This window comes from Periplaneta americana, chromosome 16, assembly GCF_040183065.1.
Source record: "Periplaneta americana isolate PAMFEO1 chromosome 16, P.americana_PAMFEO1_priV1, whole genome shotgun sequence".
NCBI lineage: Eukaryota > Metazoa > Arthropoda > Insecta > Blattodea > Blattidae > Periplaneta > Periplaneta americana.
Genome location: NC_091132.1, coordinates 51,654,942 through 51,677,148, shown reverse-complemented (window position 1 = coordinate 51,677,148; position 22,207 = coordinate 51,654,942). Strand labels below are relative to the sequence as shown.

The 22,207-nt window shown below is 34.3% G+C and overlaps 1 protein-coding gene and 1 non-coding gene across 2 annotated transcripts in view; both read left to right on the top strand.

Moving 5' to 3' along the window:
* The window catches only part of DopEcR (G-protein coupled receptor DopEcR), a 972,001-nt gene that overhangs the window by 280,987 nt on the left and 668,807 nt on the right, over positions 1-22,207 (top strand). The window contains exon 3 of the mRNA XM_069849106.1: positions 21,900-21,939. The gene's annotated coding sequence lies outside the window, so the exon portion shown is untranslated. The remainder of the gene's footprint in view (positions 1-21,899; positions 21,940-22,207) is intronic.
* Positions 18,899-18,972, top strand: TRNAS-GCU (transfer RNA serine (anticodon GCU)). Its single transcript has one exon. It is a non-coding gene; the product is annotated as a tRNA-Ser (tRNA).

Here is a 22,207-nt window from a genome sequence, read left to right as displayed (position 1 = left end):
CGCCACTGAATGAATCGTGTCGTTACGAAGCACCAGGCGGAGAGATGGTCGGTGGAGTGAGGTAAGGCGGCTTTGAGTGCAGTGGCCCTTCGGAGCCATTTTTCCCCATGCTTGGTCTAATAGAACAGGTTAGACATTTTAATTATCTAGGATCGGCATTTCTGAGAAAATATCATAAGAAATAAACAATTATAATTAATAGTAATATAATAAAACAGGAAGGAGTGAGACAAGGTTGTCCTCTCTCACCACTGCTTTTTAATATATATATTGACAATGTCATAGAAGAATGGCAGATACATTCAGAGACACATTTTAAAGTTAAGAATAGGTTTTTAGAAACAATTTTATTTGCAGATGACCAAGTTCTAATCTGTAGCTCAGAGGATAATTTACAAAAAGCCATATACCAATTAAATACTGTAAGTAAAAAGTATGCATTAAACATCTCCACAGCCAAAACAAAAGTACTAGCATTTCAGGGGTCCAATACAATCAGGGCTAAAATCATTTTAGAAGGAAAATGATAGAACAAGTAAACAATTTTAATTATTTAGGCTGCATGTATCATACGTTAAAAATGAAGATGTAATAAAAAAGATTAATAAATTTAATTATATATGTGGAACAATAAAAAGAAACCTCAAACAAACTAGGAAAGAAACTAAATTAAAATTTTATAAAGTAATGGCAGTGCCCATGTTCCTGTATGGCTCCGAATGTTGGACATTGAGAAAAAGTGAACAGAGAAAAATAGAGGCCGCCGAAATGCGATTCCTAAGGAGTATAGCCGGCTACACTTTGTTAGACAAAAGAAGAAATGATGACATACGAAAGGAATTAGGCATCTTTAAACTAACAGAGAAGATACACCAATATAGAACTAAGTGGAGGGAACATGTGGAAAGAATGGAAGAATACCGCATTCCAAAACTGCTATTAGATTACAGACCAACAGGCAAAATAAACATTGGCAGACCAAAGAAAAGATGGACTCAACAAATGTTTAATGCATGAGATCGGAACAAGCCTTTAGAGGCTTAAACCTTGACGATGATGATGATGATGATGATGATGATGATGATGATGATGATGATGTTGATAATAAAACAGGTTAGACATTTTAGTTATCTGGGATCGGAATTTCTTGGAAATTATCATAAGAAATAAACAATTCTACTTAATAATAGTCTAATAGAATAGGTTAGACATTTTAATTATCTGGGATGCGATATATCTTATGAATATGATAATGATTTCAAACGTAAAATCTATAAATTCTAGAATATTTGTGGTACCGTAAAACATATGTTGGAAAACAAAACAAGAAAGGAGACAATTTTAAAATTTTATAAGACAATGGCGGTTCCAATTTTAATGAACGGATCAGAGATTTGAGCAATGCATAGGAGTGACAAAAGAATAATTGAAACGGCTGAAATTAGACTTTTATGGTATGTAGCTGGTTGTACACTTGATCATTTTAGAAGTGAGAATGTAAGATGAAAACCCCAATATTTTTAATTTAAACAAAATACAATAGAATAAGCAAAATTGGATGGACCATATAGAGTATCAAGGATGCCAGATAAAATACTAGTAAAACAAACCTTTCAATATCAACGAAAAGGCAGATAAGATATAGGAATACCTATGCGTCGTTGGGAAGACTACTTCTGAGGTGAAACAGGTCAATATGGCCTACCCTGATAGGCGGTGGTGGTGATTTAAAACGTGCTACGAATTGGTGTACCTTCGCTTATCTTTTTCACTTTTTCACACACGCGAGCTTCGAACCATATTCAAGTACAGCCTAGAAAATGTTTATGTTAGATGCCGCGTTTGGAAATGGAGACCTAACACTTTCAGGCACTGAAGAAGAACTGTGTTATTATTTTCGTTACCTTGATATGTGGCAATCTTAAATTCAGAAGGGATAGCTTTTTTGAATAATAGACATACGTAATTTTAAATTCGTTTCAACCTGAATAATTTTAGAACGACGGCAATGATAAAATGGATATCGGGGTTGCAATACTAGAATTGTGCGCTGTAGAACCTAGCAGACAAACGGCGTAACAGGTATACGTTGATTCAAAGCATGATGTAATTACAGTTTAAAGCGAACCGGTGCTCTGAACTGTAACAGCTTGTGTACAGTCGTATTACAGTCACATGCCTCTGACTCACATAATGGTACGCAGTCGTATGAAATTCAAGCGACAGATTGTCTTTCGCATGCACTCGTGTTGCGGCCGTTAATATTTTAGTCGTTATATTTTCATCACAGATTAGACATCTGCATCTTGCTGATTCATTCTTTACGAGGGTATGTTTATATGTATTTTTCCTCATTATATGAAGTATAAGAGAAGGTATTGCAGTGTTGGAAAAATCTATTTCGATATTTTTGCGTAAACACACACTAATACACAAACGTTGTTTCAGACATTGAGTTCTCTTTGTGTATAGTGGTTTCCTAAACTATTGGTGTATTTTGTATTATATTCAATATTTATGAAGTAATTTGTCTTTCAACTGAGAATATAAAAACAAATATTATTAATAAAAATTAATAGGTTTTTATTTAAATTAAAAGCGAAAAAAAAAACAATGAATTCTTAATTGCAGCGGATACTCAATTAAATATTTTACACATTGGTACGATATTAAAACTTAAAGTTTTTTATTTTACGATTATGTTGAGATGATTTTCATCAAGCGGTGTCATACTATTATTTGAAACCAAACAACCACCAGCCATGCAATTGAAGGAGCTGTAAGAATCTTTTTCTATCCCTTTACATTTTTTTCTTGTATAAGATGAATCGGCCTATATAAATCAAATTAACAAATCACTGTGTCTCCTCTAGTCGCCGATGTTTTGGAGAAATTAAGTAATATATTATGCAAACTCATTCATTCTGTTCTTTGCGATTTTGTTTGAGGAGCCTAAAACCCAAGGGGTGTAAGTGTACTTTTCAAAATTTTTGAGTTAAGCATAGAAAAGTGAAGCTAAAATTCCCATTTATTCAGTGCACAAACGCTGTGTGTGTTACTCTAATAGGTACTGCATTATAGAGGTGTAAAGAAAAACTACTTCACCAGTCAGCTCTTTGGTTTGGATATGTTGCAGTTTTATTAATTATGCTCCAGTGTTTCCATTAGGATGTTAAGTTATAGTTTTATTATTAATAGGCTATATCCTATTATTCTGATTGAAGTATGACTGACATAAAACGCATTGTTATTTTAAAACTCATATATTCCGGAAAATGTGGGTCCTATCAAAATTTTGCGCACGACAAAATGTGAAGGAAACATTTTTCAAAACAACTTTTGTTATATAATACTCTCCCAAAAATTTAATACTAAGCTTCATATTTCGATTTTATTTATTTTACAAACTTCCCCTAAAAGAACAAGGACAAAGTATACCAAATATACAAGTATCAGTAAATACGTACAATTTTATGAAAATGTTTTCGTGAGAAATATAATTATTATTATTGTGTGATTTATCAGAAGATAGATTGAATATTTTAGAGTTATCAAAGAAAGTCTTGATCAAAGAGGATTCAAGATTGAACTCTTTGCTGAAATTAATAAATCTTTTTGTAATAGTACCTCTAGCACCTACTAATAGCCCAATAATTTCAATGGTTTGTAACTTATACATATGTAAATAATAACTTATATTTATAACCTCTCTTTTAAAGAAATTATTTTGAATGTTATACAGCCTAAAATCTAATATAACTCTTTTCAGCCATTATAGAGTGAAAAGTTAACAAATATATAGACAGACAGGAGACAGACAGACAGACAGACAGAAACAGAAATGTCAAAAATGCGACTTACGGTCCCAGGATAGTTTATTATATACAGTACATGAAGAGTTCGAGGGAAAAACGATAAATGTCACAGTTTTCTTAAGGTTGATGTCATTGTCTAATTCAATGGATCACTGCGAAATTTAATGTTGTTCTTATGAAAAATGGTAAAAAGGAGAATTATCACCACGAATATAGTAATTCTTTCTTTTATTTTCTATAGAAACAGCACTACATCTTGCAATTAGAGACTCAATTAAATCATTATCTAATCCTTAAGGGGAATTGGACGTTATCGCATGCAAAGTAATGATAAAAATAGCCTATCTTCAAGCAGTCATAAATGTAATACTATTTATCACAGCTATTTCACTTCTTTTAGTAATATATGTATACATATTAAGCTTTAAAATGAAAAAAGAATGGTTAATCTAGTGTAAATCCTACCCTTAAATTAATTGTTAAATTTAAACATATTTTTTATATAAATTCACTAAATATATGTGATTAGGTACACTCTATTCACTTATCATAGCACACATTGAATTAAAATTTTGGCCACTTACTGCTAATAGATAGTAAAACATACCCTACTAAACTTATTAAAATATCTGTAATACTATGGGCATAGGGCTTATACTAATCTTCAATTTTTTTTATTTATTCACGGTGATGATTTCTACAAGTCCTATGCTCATAATATTACAGATACATGAATAATTTTAGTAGGGTATGTTTTAGTATCTATTAGAAGTAAGTGGTCAAATTTTCAATTCAATATGTGCTTTAAAAAGTGAATAGAGTGTACCTAATCACAGACATATAGTGAATTTATAAAAAAAATTGTGCTTAATTAAAAAAATTAATTTAAGGATAAAGATTTACTCTAGAGTATCCATTCTTTTTCATTTTAAAGCTTAATATGCATAGACACATAGCTAACAAAAATGAAAGACCTCTGATAAATAGTATTATATTTATGACTGCTTGAAGATAGGCTATTTTTACCATTATTTTGCATGCGCTATGACCAACTCCCCTTAACAGAAATGTGACATTCATCGTTTTTCCCGTGAACTCTTCACATGTTAACACCAATTATTTTTGCAAAAGCGATAATATGAGAGAAATGTAGGTTACATTTTCGTTATTAGTAAGTTATTGATTTCTTATCATGAAAAGTAGAAGAATTGCTTGGCTTTGTTAACGCTATAATGAAGACAAGAACGTCACGCCACTGTCTCTGGGGTAATGGTGGACCGTTCTAATAATAAGACCGCAAACTGCAAACTAAGGCAATGGAGGGAAAACGATGCTAAGAAAGATGAGAAATATGGAAGGTGGGGCGTAAGCGTGCTCGCTGGGGCGTGAAGCTGATAAAGGCGCCCCAAGTTGGTGTTAATAATGATTATTCGATGTGCGAGCTAATAAGGCAGAGCGCGTTATCGCAGCGTGTGTTGCTCAAAGAGTTTCTGTATCTCTGCTCATTATTTCCCTGCTTTCTTTCAGTTAGTTTCTATTTACAGTTGGGTCTAACTTTTTATTTTTAGTGATACTGGGAGCTTGAAACGCACCTCTGTGATAGACACTCCAGTAACTCGCAGAATGGCGAAGAAGGCTTATTAATGAGCTGAAGGTGTTCTTGATGGGATAGTGATAAATGAGTCTGAGGACGATGCTTTTCCAGAGTGTCAATTTGATTAATGCAACTCTCACAAAGAATAATGACAGATTTATATGAAGTTATTAAGAAATAATTGACTTTCGTAAAGTCGTAGGCTTCCCGTGAATTAATATCCTTACTGTGATTTTAATTTTTAAATACGCCACTCTAAGAACTATAATTTAGTGCGTTTGTTACCGAAAGCGTCAGTAAAAGAAGAGACTGACGGGTGGATTTTGAAGGAACTGGATTTATAACGTCCAGACAGATTATTTTTAGCTTTAGTGTATTATACTAATCAAGTATAACAAAGAGACCAACTACACTTCCTTTTAAGGTAACAGGGTGGTGTAAATCTCCTATAAAATACAACAGCTCACATTTTTCTCTGTATCTCATCAACTTTTAAAGCTATCCATTTGAAAAGTTTAAGATAGATCAAGAAAACTCGTGTGTGTATGTAACTTGCGAATTTTAATATTATAGCAAAAATATGATATTTGTAATATACAAATCTATAAAATCTTGTAAAAAACTGAAAACGCTGAGATGTAGATACTAATTTCTAACATATAGTAGTGAAAGGATTTGTATAACTTTGTTTTCACACAGTCTACAGATATCATTTAATTTTGATAACTACAGGGACATCATTTTATTTTTACTTCAATTTGTATTGTACCTGAGTTTTTGAATGTACTTTACTCCCATCTCTTCTACTAGTAAACTTCCAACCGTTCTCCACACAGAACCAAGCGTATACAGTCAAAGTCGCCTTACGGTCATAGTAAACACAAACAGTACTGAGCTAGTGAGTATAGTATGTTTCAGAAATATATTCGCGTTTTCCAGTGACGAAAGAGCTTTCAATATTGAATCATATTTTCGCACAGGTACTGTCGTCCGTTTGCCTACTCCGCATCCCGATTTCCTCCCACCCGCTTCTGCTCGCCCCTCTGTAAAGGCTACTGGCTGGGTTGGCTTAGCTCTTTTCTGAAAATATTAATTCCTGTTAGGAATTGGACGTCTACGTAATATTATACAACTGTTTAAAATAATTTGAATAAAAGGGCCTCGTTAAGTAACTGTCACGTGATTTCCTCCATTTCTACGATCCTGCGACATAACCACTTGGGCGGACAGTAGGTAGCATGTCTGAGAATTTTATCTGTGCGGGTCGGGCAGAAGTGAAGATTTAATTTACAGTACGTAAGGTACTCTTTTATAGAGTAGGTACAGAATTATTTCAACATGAGTTACTAGTACGAAGGACGAAACTGGTAATTGGAATTAGATGCAATAGTCTATAGTGCGATAATATGCACAAAAGAACTGAAGCCTGTATCGAAATGAACGCCCACCATTTTCAAAAATGTGTTTAAATATCCATATTATGATTATTTTTCAATTTAACTTCATTCTGTATATTGTACGCTAATGTGCTCTAGACAGTATAATATACACTGCATAATGAATAAGTTCGCATGGATAGCTCAGTTCGTGAGTAAAAATACTTATTGTTAGTACTGTACTGTATTTCGATTAAACAAAAACCTAATGAAAATTATCAAACTCAAAATTTCAAGCTCTATGCTCGGTTCAAGTTTGTCGAGCATGACAAGAACCGAAGACTGCTTTGAAGAAGCGAGTCTGTCACAGCTCGCTCGGACTTGCGCCTTGTATGATCCGTGCCCTTGAAGTTCGCTGGACTCTCCCCTCCCAACCCTTCATGTTTTTAAGTGAGTAAGGATTTTAGAACAATAATTCTTATGAAGCTTTATTTAGATTTAAGTACAGGTAATTTTTATTACAAAAATATAATTAAACATCAATAGAAATATACAGAAACATACAGATACATCACATTATGTTCACATAGGCCTATATATTAAGTCTTTGGTACGACAGATAGAGAGATAAATTTTGGCTGTCGATGATACCCCAACGGGTTCAGATTGGGAACAAGGGACTTCTCTGTTTAATGTCAGCTGTCTCTGAAATTCAAGTAAAAGTACACATAGACATGAAATTACGTGAAATGCAGAGCTTCAGATCAATGTACAGGTCTTATAATTATTTTATCTCTGCCTCTGTGCGTGGAAGGAAAGGAGACGGCAGAAAGGTTCTAATGCTTTTAATACGTTGACTAAGATAAGACACTTGAAATTTAACAGTTACTGACCGGCAGAGATAAAATGTAAGGTCTGTAGAACATTGATACAATACTAAGTGGGCCTATAGAGACCGATTTCCAAAAATGTCTAACAACCAGATTAATTAAAATAAGAAGCAAAAAAGACAACCTAGGTAATGCCGGGTCATCTAGTGAAGTGCTTTGTGTGGAGTATGGCATTGTATGGAGAAGAAACATGGACATTACGACGAAGTGAAGAGAAGCGACTAGGAGCATTTGAAATGTGAATGTGCAGAAGAATGAAGCGTGTGAAATAGAGAGAAAAACAAATGATGCTGTGCTGGAAACAATGGGTGAATATATATATATATATATATATATATATATATATATATATATATATATATATATATATATATATATTGCTGTAACTAATCAGGAAGATAAAAATAAACTGACTGGGTCAATGGCTAAGAAGAAACTGCCTACTGAAGGATGTACTGGAAGGAATGATGATTGTGAGAAAAGTTTGGGGCAGAAGAAGATATAAAATGATAGAGAACATTAAGATATATGGATCGTATACGGAAACGAAGAGCAAAGCGGAGATAGGGAAGATTAGAGAATGGTGGGTTTGCAGTGAATGACGTAGTCGTGGTCAGAAAAGTATAATGAATGTGGAGGAAAACAAGAGAATAGAAAAATGAAATTGCAGAGAGGCAAATTAATCGAGAAGGATCTGCAATAAAGTGAAGAAGGAGTTAAACATTAAGTCGGAATAAATCAACAAAGTCAAATATTTGAACAAGAAGACAATGATAGTTTTGAGTGACGTTTTGATTATCCTGAAATGAGTTATGCACACCTTTTATGTTATTCTCGTTGCCACTCTAAGCTCTATTATGTCTCCTTATGTATTCGATAACACCTTTTACACGGCTGGTTTGCGTGCAACTGCAACAGTGGGGGGCAATCTTGATGAGTAATGAAATGCAGTGTAAATTCCAGTGGGTTCATATTTAACCTGTTGCACTTCAGTATATGCAGTTTATTTTTAAAACGCGCTCTACACCGTTCATTATAATCGCGAACTTTATGTAGTGGCAATCTGAAAGTCGATTTATATGGGAATTGAACACTGTCGCATTAAACGTAAGTGATGGGTTAAAAGTTATTTATGTATAATACTCCTGAAATTCAGCTCTAAATCATCTAAAGATTTCTCATCATGGACCACGGTTCGAAGTCCGAAAGTTTCTATGTATATCGCGGTAGAAATGGAAATTTTGGGCAGATCTGTTTCAGGCACTTTGATATGTCATCATTTCACTTGACTGAAATGTCATCTTAACAAATATAAATAATGTCTGTGCTTAAAAATGCGTTCCACATCTATTGTAATATGTTTAAACCAATAAATTTGTAAGGTAAAATTTTGCTTATCACACACCATAAATGCCCAAAGGATAACGGGAGAGTTAGGCTTCTATCTTTGCAGACAAGCGTCATTAGTAGCAGTAGGGACATCAGTCCTACCGCAGTTAGAGTTTGAGTAGAGCCCAGGGCCATAGTGCGGTCGGAAGGATTAGCTCAATAGAAAAATCCATGACCCCACAGGTAATCTAACCCCAAAGACTCTGTAATTGTGTTGTCTGATAGAAAGTTGTAATTATTTTAGTTATTATATTTTAAAATTTTCCTACTAAATTTTTAATTTTAAGGGGTACACGGGGTTAGTTGGGAAGCCGGAGGGAAAAAGACCTTTGGGGATGCCGAGATGTAGGTGGGAGGATAATATTAAAATGGATTTGAGGGAAGTGGGATGTGATTGTAGAGACTTGATTAGTCTTGCTCAGGATCAGAACCGATGGCGGGCTTATGTGAGGGCGGCAATGAACCTCCGGGTTCCTTAAAAGCCATAAGTAAGAGGTTAGACGGGTGAAGTTTTGGTTCTTTTCAGTCAAAAATTCCTTTTCCTTCTTTTTTTTTTCGCGAAAAATGAATCCGCAATCTATTATTTATATGAACCGTTCAGAGCAGAAGTGGTTTAAATCAAAAATGGGTAATGAGGGTTAAAGTAAACATTCTGTGAAATACAGCGCAAAGTAGCAATTAATATTAATTTATTTAAACTATTAATAGTCAGTGGATAGCAAGAAGAACATATTAATTGCTACTTTGCGCTGTATTTTACAGAATTTTTACTTTAAACTTCATTACCCAATTTTGACTTAGACCATTTCTACTCTGACGGCTCATATGTCGAACACGTTTCAGGACTCTACGGCGCTTGGAAGTGTAAAATTTGAGTCACATTTAAATGACTGGACCTTGAATGTGAATTCTATGCAAACTTTACAAGCTGATTTCCTCACAATTTTCTTTCGTCTCATTTCGTCATGTTTAAAATGTAAATGCTCTTCCAGTTTTAATGCTAATAATATGAAATTTTTACGGCATGTTCTACATACTATGATTAACAAAAGCCAGTTGTATGTTTTATACAAACTAAATACTTTCGAAATTAAAAAATAAACATAATTAGTGGATACTAAAAATTTAAATTTTGAAGTTGCATATAGTCTATTTTTTTAAATTTTCTCTCCATTTATAGGCCTAGATGTAAATTAACATTTTAGATACTTATTTCTTTTCTAACCATATCAGATGTTGTAAAAGAAGTCGTGTATGAAACTTAAATTCTGTAAGAGGAGATGGATTTTGAAAATATGCTATTCTTTTTAATTTACATAGGCCCAACTCAAAAATCATTTAAATTGTCATAATGAAACTTATGCAGTATGCAAGAATACATATAGGAACAATATAAAGTGTAGACTATAAAATATGAACTCTACTAGAGATGAACGCGGACTGAACTCGAGTTGATTTAATTCTGGATCTCGCTTTAAGCAAGTAGGGTACGTTGCGTCATCATAACATGCAGGTTTGTAGTGTCATGGCTGCTACTCCAACGGACTAGAGTAAAACACAATGTATACCTATAAGGGGTAGCCTACCGATGCATATCTGTACTGTTGTCAATTCTGTAGTAAGAACAGTAACATATAAACAAACTATTCTTCCTTCACAGTAACTTAAAGTGAACGAATAGCACTGCACATTAAATACCTACGTTAAATTATGTCACTGGTCAACAAAATTAAACTTATTTTTTGTTAAAAGATAAAGAATGTGCTGATTTCATAACTGTTTTCAAAATTTTTCTATCACCCAGGGTTTTTGATTAATTGTGAAATGTAATTCAAATTTTTCTATTATTGATACCTTGTAAAATTTTACCTAAAATCATATTCACTTAGCTAAAATGTGTGTGAAACAGATTTTAGTCTATGCTTTGCTTAAGAAACATATATTTTTCAGTGTCCAGTAGCACTTTTATGATTATGTCTCGTGACCAGAATATTGTACGAAATGGAAATATAAAAATTGGAGATTTATCCTTCGAAGAGGTGGAAAAATTCAAATATCTTGGAGCAACAGTAACAAATATAAATGACACTCGGGAGGAAATTAAATACAGAATAAATATGGGAAATGAGTGTTATTATTCGGTTGAGAAGCTCTTATCATCCAGTCTGCTGTCCAAAAATCTGAAAGTTAGAATTTATAAAACAGTTATATTACCGGTTCTTCTTTATGGTTGTGAAACGTGGACTCTCACTCTGAGAGAGGAACATAGGTTAAGGGTGTTTGAGAATAAGTGCTTAGGAAAATATTTGGGGCTAAGCGGGATGAAATTACAGGAGAATGGAGAAAGTTACACAACGCAGAACTGCACGCATTGTATTCTTCACCTGACATAATTAGGAACATTAAATCCAGACGTTTGAGATGGGCAGGGCAAGTAGCATGCATGGGCGAATCCAGAAATGCATATAGAGTGTTAGTTGGGAGACCGGAGGGAAAAAGACCTTTAGGGAGGCCGAGACGTAGATGGGAGGATAATATTAAAATGGATTTGAGGGAGGTGGGATATGATTATAGAGATTGGATTAATCTTGCACAGGATAGGGACCGATGGCGGGCTTATGTGAGGGCGGCAATGAACCTTCGGGTTCCTTAAAAGCCATTTGTAAGTAAGTAAGTCCAGTAGCAGTCTGCCAGAATGTTTGGGCTCCATTTTTCCTGGTAGCGCCTTTCCATTTCAGAAAAATTCACGTTTGTCGCTCACTACCCGAAGGTTTTAAGGAAAGAAAAAATAGATTAGAATCCAAGAAGTTATTTTGAGAGACATATTGCACCCCATCACGTTATCATTCTGAATCAGCTCGCTGACGAGTTCTCTGTAATCTTCAGATCTGTGGTTCCTAGAAAGTAACAGTCTGTTGAATGATCCTCAGGCATATCATTGGAACTGAAAAAGGCATATGACGGGATCCTTTTGGCCAACCACTTAATACAATTAATAATATGGAGCACAACAGATTTCAGGGGCCCAGTTCCCGTTCTCATCTATTTTGCAATCAAAACAACACTCGTAAACTCTCTTAACTAGTGTAATAAAAATTCGCCTGTGTGCTTTCAATGTAACAAACGTAACAAAACTTGTTTATATTATTTACACGGTATTTTGAGGCATGTTTCACTTTATAAGAAACTTTTTTCACACTTAAAATTAGGACAAAGAAAATAAGGGTTATGAAACGTGTTTCATGATTGTAAGTTATAAGTCAACCGAGAATTAATACTAACTCTCACAGTCTTAAGAGGAATAAAATTTATTTTTATGAATTCTGTCGTCATAGGTAACAATGAACTAAAGTTATAGGTCAATTGTTAAAGCAATAAAATGAAATATTTGAAATATTTTCTGGTAATTTTCGATTTTCCAAACATAATTGGTGTTAACATGTATAATTAACCATCCTGAAACCGAAAATAGCTTTTTTGAAATTCTTGTTTGTATGTCTTGTCTGTCTGTCTGTCTGGATGTTTGTTACCTTGTCACGCGATAATTTCGTTGCAACTTAGATTTTAGGCTATATGGAATTCAAAATACGTTATTTAAAAGGGGGGTTATAAGGGGGCCTGAATTAAATAAATCGAAATATCTCGCTTATTATAGATTTTTGTGAAAAATGTTACATAACAAACGTTTCTTTAAAAATTGTTTCCGATAAGTTTTATTCTGTGCAAAATTTTGATAGGACTGATATTTAAAGATATACAAGACTTTTAAAATAACAATACAATACATTTTCACCGCCGCCTCAGATTATAGCGTTGTTGTTCCTGCAGTAACTCCTATGTGCAAAATATAAAATTTTTGATTAGGAAGAAAAAACACATTTATTCATTCCATGGCAATGGTACGTAGGAGATCGTGAATTCTTACATTTTCGAAAGAAAGAAATATAATTACATATCACTATATATGCTGTAACATTATTTAAGTTATTTGAAGCGTTCAGAACCATAGTGGGCCAAGCGCCATTTACTGAAGATGTAGAAAACAATAGTTAAAATTAAGTTATTAACATAATTAAATGGAAACATATAGCAAGTAATATAAAGTTTACACATTAAAACTAAGTGATATGTCAATCTTCATTAAACTATGGTTGCATGTAATAACAAATAAGAAATATGTTAAAGAAATTGTCGTTGCACCAAATGAGTGCTCTCTGAACCAAAATGATCGCATTTTAATTATTTAAATACAGTTTAAATTAAGTAACATTTTAAACTATTTATCGTTCTATCAAACACGAATGTTCCCTAGATCAAACGTCCTATTTTAATTATGTAATTACTTTATATTTATTTCTAACAGTTGCAGCGGAGCGCATGGGTATGGCTAGTATAGCAATAAAAATAAAATTTTATGTAATTACAAAAAAAAAAAAAATTATGGATGGTAGAAAAATTCTGACTTAATTTTTGGAATCAGCAGATGAAATTACATAAAAAAACAGCAGAAATTTTACAATTAACAAAATCACTGTTGACTATTGAATTATTATTAGAACGAAATATTGCGTTGATAAATATTATGGGACTCTATCCCTCATTGCCTTTGATCTTGACTCCTCATTGATGTTGTACTTGCTGAGTCTTATGTACCTTATCTATAAGTGGAGCAAATGAAATGTTGGGTGCAAGTCCTCGTAGGTGAACGAGAACGTATACAGAAAAACAATTGATTGAGCAGCGAAGCATTAAAGTCTATGCTTGAAAGTTTGTGGCAGCTCATTGATTTCATGTTCGTCAGAGAGTGAAGTGCTATTCAGACTTGGCACAATAAATCGTGACGGGCAATTGCTATTTGTTAAACTGGATGTCATTGGCCTATCGAGTTGGATGTCTCAATTGAGTTACACGCAAGAGATATTAATGAACGAATTTCTGTTTTCGACTATGATTTACTTTGTCGATGGAAGAGTGAGCACTCACGCAGGTAGGCCTATTTATTCAAGTTGTAATGTGAAACAATGAAGTAGTAAATTGACGAAATGTTTAGAATAAACATTAACGCTTGAAATTTGTTGTCAAAAGAATAAAGAGAACATACGAAACAAAAGCCGAAGAATAACAAATTAAACTGGACGACGAAGATGAAATAGAATAATCATTTGAGAGAAAGAAGAGGAACAAGAAACAAAAGAAAGGGTAAGAAGAACGGAGCGGAATATCAAGAAGATAGAAGGGAAGGAGAAGGAAAGCAGAAGAATAAGAACCGAAGAAGATAGGAGAGAAATTAATAAAAAGAGCTGTAGAGGAAAATAGAAGAATGTGAAAAATGAAGTCAATGGAACAGTAATGGTGATAATGGTGACGGTAATAAAAATAATATAGTGAAACTTCTCCCATTTAAATGACGGCCATTTTACAATTCCCTGGCAGAAATATAGTAGGGCCTGCATGGCGTGAAATGGAGATACAGTATTTCCAGTAATTTAGCCAAATCTGGGTACTATTGTAGTCCATGTTGTAATTTTATACTTTAAAAATAAGATAATCTCCATGATATTGTAGGTATTACCACAATATCATTTTATGTCATATTTAAGTAGGCCTAATAAGTACGTTCTCTCTCTCCCGGTCGCTCTACAGACACAAACCGCTGTAGACACTGCAGTGAGTATGAAACTTTACCACATGTGCTTGGGAGTTTCCCACAGGGAGAAGTACTCAGAATAAAACATTACAACACCATACGTTCTATGATCGCAGATGCACTTCGATGCAAAAATCTAGACATTCACGAGAAAGTTCACTGTATTGCTGATGGTGGGAGCAATCGTAGGACCGATATTACAGCTATAAATAGGAATAAACAGACAGTCGAAATAATTGATCCTGCGATCAGATTGAAACCTCAGCCACTCAACCATTTGAAGTGAACGAATAGAAAAAGAAAATCTACGAGCCCACGATTCAGTATCTATCAGCGAAATACAACATTGAAAAAATCATAGTTACCGGCCTCTTCTTCGGAGCGACAGGCACCATTACGAAAACCTTTGTAAAGTGGAGGGAAAAATTCAAGCTGAAGAGAGATCTTGAAGATGTCATCGTCACCGCTATAATACAATTTTCTGTAGCGATATTTCACTAGCATCTTTATGGTGTACATTCAATTTAAATTGTACTAGGTTCTATTTTTTTCTTATGTCTTAATCTCTTTTGTTTGAAATCTGTTTATATAATTTTTCGTTTTAAATTTTACTGTGAGCTATTCTGTGTCGCAGAGCAAACCCAAAATATTGGGTCAGACCAATAAATTAAATAAAATCAGTATTTCTGGCATAATTGCTTTTTGTACCGATCTTCTCAAAAGCCCCCCCCCCTTTTTCCAGTTTTGCACAATACAAGTTACTGTTATAACCCACTACAAATTAAATCAATCTCAACCATTACCTATGAATGAATGGAAAGCTAGGGAGTGATAGTAGAAACTACAGTTACGGTAGAATCACAGTCTGGTATATAGTCACGAAGCTCAATACATAGGGAAAAAGCATCCAATGACAGTTGAACTTCAGTTGCTAGCCACTAGGATCGCTACTATCGCCTCATCACAGACAATGCGAAATATTATCGGCACAGTCTATTGTTCCTAGTACTCTCAGTTGCTAACCGCTTGGAGCATTGTATCGCGAGAAATGCAAAAAAATCACCTCAAGCTTCGTGACTGCATATACTACACTGTGGTAGAATGTTACTTGTCAGTGTTACCAACCTGTTTAGGCTAAAAATCTCTAAAATTACTCTTATTTTTTCCCCCTATATTCCAATAAAAAAATCTCTTACTTCAAAATCTCATTTCAGTTTAAGATGGAATAGTAATCTTTATTAATAGAACTTATAATAATAAATAGAACACATTTAAACGGTCAATATAAGCATTTAATAGATTATTTTTGTACTCATTAGCCCTCATAAAGTACTATCAACCGAGGGGAACTTGTAAGTTGTCATTTCATGAGTGTCATAATCTCCTTCCCCTCGCTATAGATTTTTGAAATGCTGAAACATTAATATCTTCTCATACAAAGAAAGCTTTTCATAAGAAAGTTTATTTGCTTTAGTTTTAAAGGGAAGATTAATTTGTCAGTAGATTTATATTAGGCCTACTCATGCACGAAAATCTACCCCTTTTTACTTAATCTTAAATATAATTGCTTAAGTCACAAATCACATAATCACTCAACGTAATTTCAATCCACTTCAATTGAATATCTGAGTAGTCAGCCAATGCAGTTTCGCCGTGAGAAAGTTCATTACAGAAAATGGAAAGTCCACACTTACAAATACACTCATACAACTGTTTTATTCAGTTACTTTCCTACCAGAAAAAGCTGCGAAAAAAGAAAGGGGGAAGAATCGTCACATAATTTCTGATGATACCTTTTCTCCTCTAATAGCAATGAGGAATACGACAAAAATGGAAAGTCGCATCATCGTTATTGTATGTTTGCAATATATAGCTATTTATTAATAATAATAATAATAATAATAATAATAATAATAATGATTTATTTTAGCTGGCACAGTTAAGGCCGTAAGGCCTTCTCTTCCACACAACCAGCAAAAAGTGTATATACATATGCATGAACTTACAAAGAATTCAACAATTTGATTTAGATGAGAGTTACATGTATACAAGAGTTATTTACGAATTAAACAACAAAATACTATGAACTATTAATTAAACACTGAAATAAACTGGGTAGCAGAATTAAACTAAAATACATAGGCTACTCATTTTCTAAATTAGCCTTTTACTAAGGACAAACTTTTCTTTTTGAAAAATGGAAGTGATTGATTTCGTATACAGGATCCGGTAGAAAGTCGCCCTCGGTAGCGCAGTTGGTATAGCGCTGGCCTTCTATGCTCGAGGTTGCGGGTTCGATCCCGGCCGAGGTCGATGGCATTTAAGTGTGTTTAAATGTGGCAGGCTCATGACAGTAGATTTACTGGCATGTAAAAGAAGAAGACAAAAATTCCGGCACACCGGCGATGCTGATATAACCTCGGCAGTTGCTAGCGTCGTTAAATAACATAAACCAAAATAAACCATAATCCGGCAGAAAAACGGGCTATTTTAAGGAGTGTATCTCTGTCATAGTACAGTTGAGGGATGATTAACTGCGCGCACATTCTATTGCCAATACAATGCCATGTAGTCGTCATGGAGACTTGGAGCGGTGCACAGCGTGTTTTTGCAATTAAAAGCTTTTACAAGAACGACAGTTTTGAGGTTACTAAACGTGAATTTCTTCATTTTAATTTATAGTGCTCTGCTCCCATCCCATCTGCTCATGCGATTTACATTTTCATATTTAACAAAATTCAATTGTTACATCAATTAAAATATCACGATATCCTCAACCGAAGGGCGTTTTGTGAGAAGATTTTAAACCACATGGATGAAGTTGAATTTATTGATAGTTTGTGAATGCCTCACGAATCACAGTTCCATTTTCAGTGACAGTCACTTAAAGGACATCGTTTTCAAGAAATAAATCACAGACTATTTACTGTATGATCTTCCGTATGTCATTTTTTAATAAATTAATTCTTGAGTCAGTAACCAACTAATAAAATGGACTGTTCGTCTGCCGGAACCTGTAGGCTACAAACAAATTGCCACATCCAATCTAAGATACATGACAAAAATATTACAGCCCAGAAATACGGAAAAAATATAACTCTCAGTACGTCATAGCATTTTCATGATGATAATAGGAACATTGCTTTCATTTTATAATATTTTAGGAATGCGAAATTATATATATCTAAACAGCTGTTCAAACAGCATACTGATTATAAATGAATCTTGTGGATTTTAACTGCTGAAAGATTGCTTCACATGGACATCTTTACTGTAGAAGTATTCGATACTTCGGACTTTGGGAAGGATAGAGCAATAATGTATTGTTTCGTGAGTAGCTCCTAATCTCTATTATATTTCTGCAACATCCGGCGTGGTGCCGTATATCTTTGTGTTATTATTATTTCTATTCTGTCAATATTATATCGATTAATTTGTTCTGTGTGCAGCCAAACAGCTAGAACATTCCATGAATAATATCAGAGGTCTGATTTCACGTAGTTTATTCATTATTGCAACTGAGAATTAAGACATTAAATCCTACAGCTAAAAATTTGTTGTCAGTTGCTTTGTACAGGTCTTTGTTTTTCAATTTTTAATTAAAAATGACATCATTCTTACAACTTATCACAAAAATTGTTACAAATCATATGACTTTAGGAACTTGATTCTTTACAGTTTAATTATGCATCCTAATGTATAGTCTTGAAGAATTTACAAGAGTGGCGTGATTTGTAATAATTGTTGTGATAAATGCGTAAAAAAATGTAATTTTGTAGTTAAAGACGAAAAAAAAATCTGTATGAAGCAACTATGGAATTCACAGCACATTTTTAACTTCAGAATACTAGCTAATTCAAGAAATGATACTCCTGAATAGTTCATTCTTTATCTGTAATATTCTTTCATCCTTAAAACTCAGGAATAATGTTATTTTACAAACAATTTAAAATTAATAATTTCAAGCAAAAATTGTTCCGGGGCCGGGTATCGATCCCGGACCCTTCGCTTAGCGCGCGAACGCTTTACCGACTGAGCTACCCCAGGAACTATACATGACACCGTCACTATTTTTCCTTTGTATTCACACAACTCAAGTGAGCACTTATAGTTGAGTTCTGGCATCTTTTCAGCACACTTGAGTTGTGTGGATACAAAGGAAAAATTGTGACGGTGTCGTGTATAGTTCCTGGGGTAGCTCAGTCGGTAGAGCGTTCGCGCGCTAAGCGAAGGGTCCCGGGATCGATACCCGGCCCCGGAACAATTTTTCCTTGAAATTATTCAAACCTGCTTTACAAGGAGCTACTACCTGAAAGCCAGATTTGCATAATTTAAAATTAGTGTAACTTTGAAAATAATGAGATAGGACAAATGTTTATATGACATTTTTTGCTCAGAATGTCTTTGGAAATAAGCTCCGTAAGGGACGGTAAATCCTTGTGAATCACCCTATATATAGTATAAATCTACCTAGACCTACTAATTTTATGCTTTATCATGTGAAGCACAGAACACATCCAAGTACTGGATGATTCGAATTTGAGTAGCCTCTTTTATGTCTTTTGTTCGGTCCTTATTTTTGTTGTTTTGGTTTCAAGCGCTCTACTTTATAGACTTCAGTCTTCTCCGTGTGTTGCTATTCTGGATCATACTCCTTCTGCTGTTTCTCTGAACGGGTATGATCAACGCCGCTTCAGTCTGCCTTGACCTCTCTTTCCTATTCTCGAACTTAATACATTTTTTTATATTTTAGTAGGTTATTTTACGACGCTTTATCAACATCTTAGGTTGTTTAGCGTCTGAATGAGATGAAGGTGATAATGCCGGTGAAATGAGTCCGGGGTCCAGCACCTAAAGTTACCCAGCATTTGCTCATATTGGTTTGAGGGAAAACCCCGGAAAAAACCTCAACCAGGTAACTTGCCCCAACCGGGAATCGAACCCGGGCCACCTGGTTTTCGCGGCCAGACGCTCTAGCCGTTACTCCACAGGTGTGGACAACTTAATACAGTTTATGGATAGGCAGTAATAAACAACAATGAACAACACCGAAAATATTCCGCCCATAAACTACCAACTACAGAGTTAACACACATGAATCGTAAATAAAGACACGCTATGCCGTTGTAAAATCACGAGGTGTAATAAACTTTACGTATACTTTCGAATTAAGAAACGAACAACACAACACACACCTGGTAACAGCTGCGCCACGACTGCGATAGTCAGAAAGGTCATCAAGTAAGCAAGCAGGCTTGCTACACCTTCTAGTGCGCGGCAAACTAGTGGGGCCTCGCTCAGAGGAAAATCCCGCGCCGCGGAGGAAAACATAACTGATCGCACTGTACTATGTGCCAAATTTAAAAACTTTTCCACAGTTAATTTTATAACAAAGTCGCAACATAATAAAAAACCAGTTTAAAACACAAAAACCACGGTTGCTGCTAAGAGTAACGATGCCACAGTTCAGTTTGAGGTTGTGGTTGCTTACGTAAGGCTGGCCAGCATCTAAAATGGTATTACTTCGTGGTCACGCAGATTGTCCAATATCAAAAATAAAATTTCTCACAACTGCATTTGTTACTGCTAACTACGATAAAAAAAAATCCACGACGCCCCAGGCTGTCATTCATGGCACACCGGTTGAATATCACTGCCTTAAACAGTTAAAACATGAAGGGGTGGGTGTGGAGGATAGCGAATATTTTCATAAAGCCGAACAAATGACAGGGTGCCTTTTGCAGAGTGAACATCGGCGAATATCCAACTTCGCCATACTCTTGTTTGTTTGTTTATTTATTTATTTACTTATTTATTTACTTAATCTGAACAGGATTAAGGCCATAAGGCCTTCTCTTCCATCCTACCAGATAGCACATATAAATACAAAAAAGAAATGCAGACGCTGAGGAAAATAATACAATAGTACATTATGCAACGAGCCTATAATGATAGTAATTAAGAAGCGAGTATGGATGTTTATGAAACGAGCGCAAGTGAGTTTCATAATTTTCATACGAGCTTCTTAATTACCATTATAGGCGAGTTTCATACGACTTTTTATGCTCGACCATATTTCTAACTTGAAATTATTCAGATGTATACATTTTATTTGTATTTGACAAGATCAGAAGTGACCTTGTTCTAGGCCGTGAATTGTGAGATGTGCGCAGACGCGAAAGTATTGATTTTTTCCGAGGAACAATAATGTTATTGACCTTGTGTAATCCCGATAAACTTGGTCTAACCTTGATTATTGAATTCGACATTGAAAAACGAGATGACAAATTGAATTTATTTGAATATTGTTTACAATTAACGCTAATTATTATAGTAACAGAACATAACCTTCTGCGACAGTATTGGATTTCCAGCCTCCGTGACTTTTCGCTAATTCTCTTTCGATTGCATATCCGAGAATAATCGATACTTGCGTTTTTATAACGGTACAAAGCTGACTTGTCATTGGCTGAACACCTGTAAGCTGAGTTGTAATTGGCTGAAAACACCTGCACTTTAATGAGTAGGTGTACTTTAATGACATACATTAAAGGACTGCTACCAGGTGTATAATTACTACATTTCGGCATGGTCGAGCATAAATTAAATTAAAGCCTTATAGAGGGTCAACAGGGTCAAAAGAACAGTATAGAGCTCTCATCGAGCTAATACAAGAAAAAAATAAAAAAAAAGAAAGAAAGAAAAACAGAGATAGCAATGATGATAGTAATAATAATAATAATAATAATAATAATAATAATAATAATAATAATAATGATAATAATAAATACATTACATATTAATTGTCAATTTTACAACAGCATAGTTACAATAAACTTGAACCGAACATAGAGCCTGTAATGCACGATCCTAGTGAGTACTACTAGTTACTTGGTAAAATAAATAATTACAAATAATGACACTGTTTAATTTAGAGCAATCCGAGTGTGACTTTAAAAGAAATGTGTGAAGTGTTACGTGATGCCACTCCGTAATCATACACTTTGACTTGTATTTGCATAGAAGTAAAACCATTCTCCTAATTACAGTATGTATGGAAAGCAGTGATGAGTACAGATGGATGTGACATATTTTCATTATTTTGAAGCCAAAGGAAAGAATTTACTGAATTAATTTAAGTACAGAGTTAATGGGTTATCATATTCGTCGTTTCCATTTTTGTTTCAGATTGCAGTACTGACAGTTGGATTCTAGACAGTGGAGAAAGGTAATTAGCTGTCCGCATGCATTATTGTTTTTCTCTGACGCAGCTGTAACTAATATCTGCTATGGAGTTCTTAAGGCTATTACTTTCCCCATGGCACGTTGTGAATGAAATTAACTCAATTAAAGCAAGTCAGCGTGCCTACGTTTTTCATGACTGTGTTCGTTACAGAATAAGAAATAAATGTAGGCTAACTCTAAAGGGAAGACATATTCAATTTATATTAAAGTTGTTTTATATCTTTGTGAGAGAAAGTAAATATTACTAACTT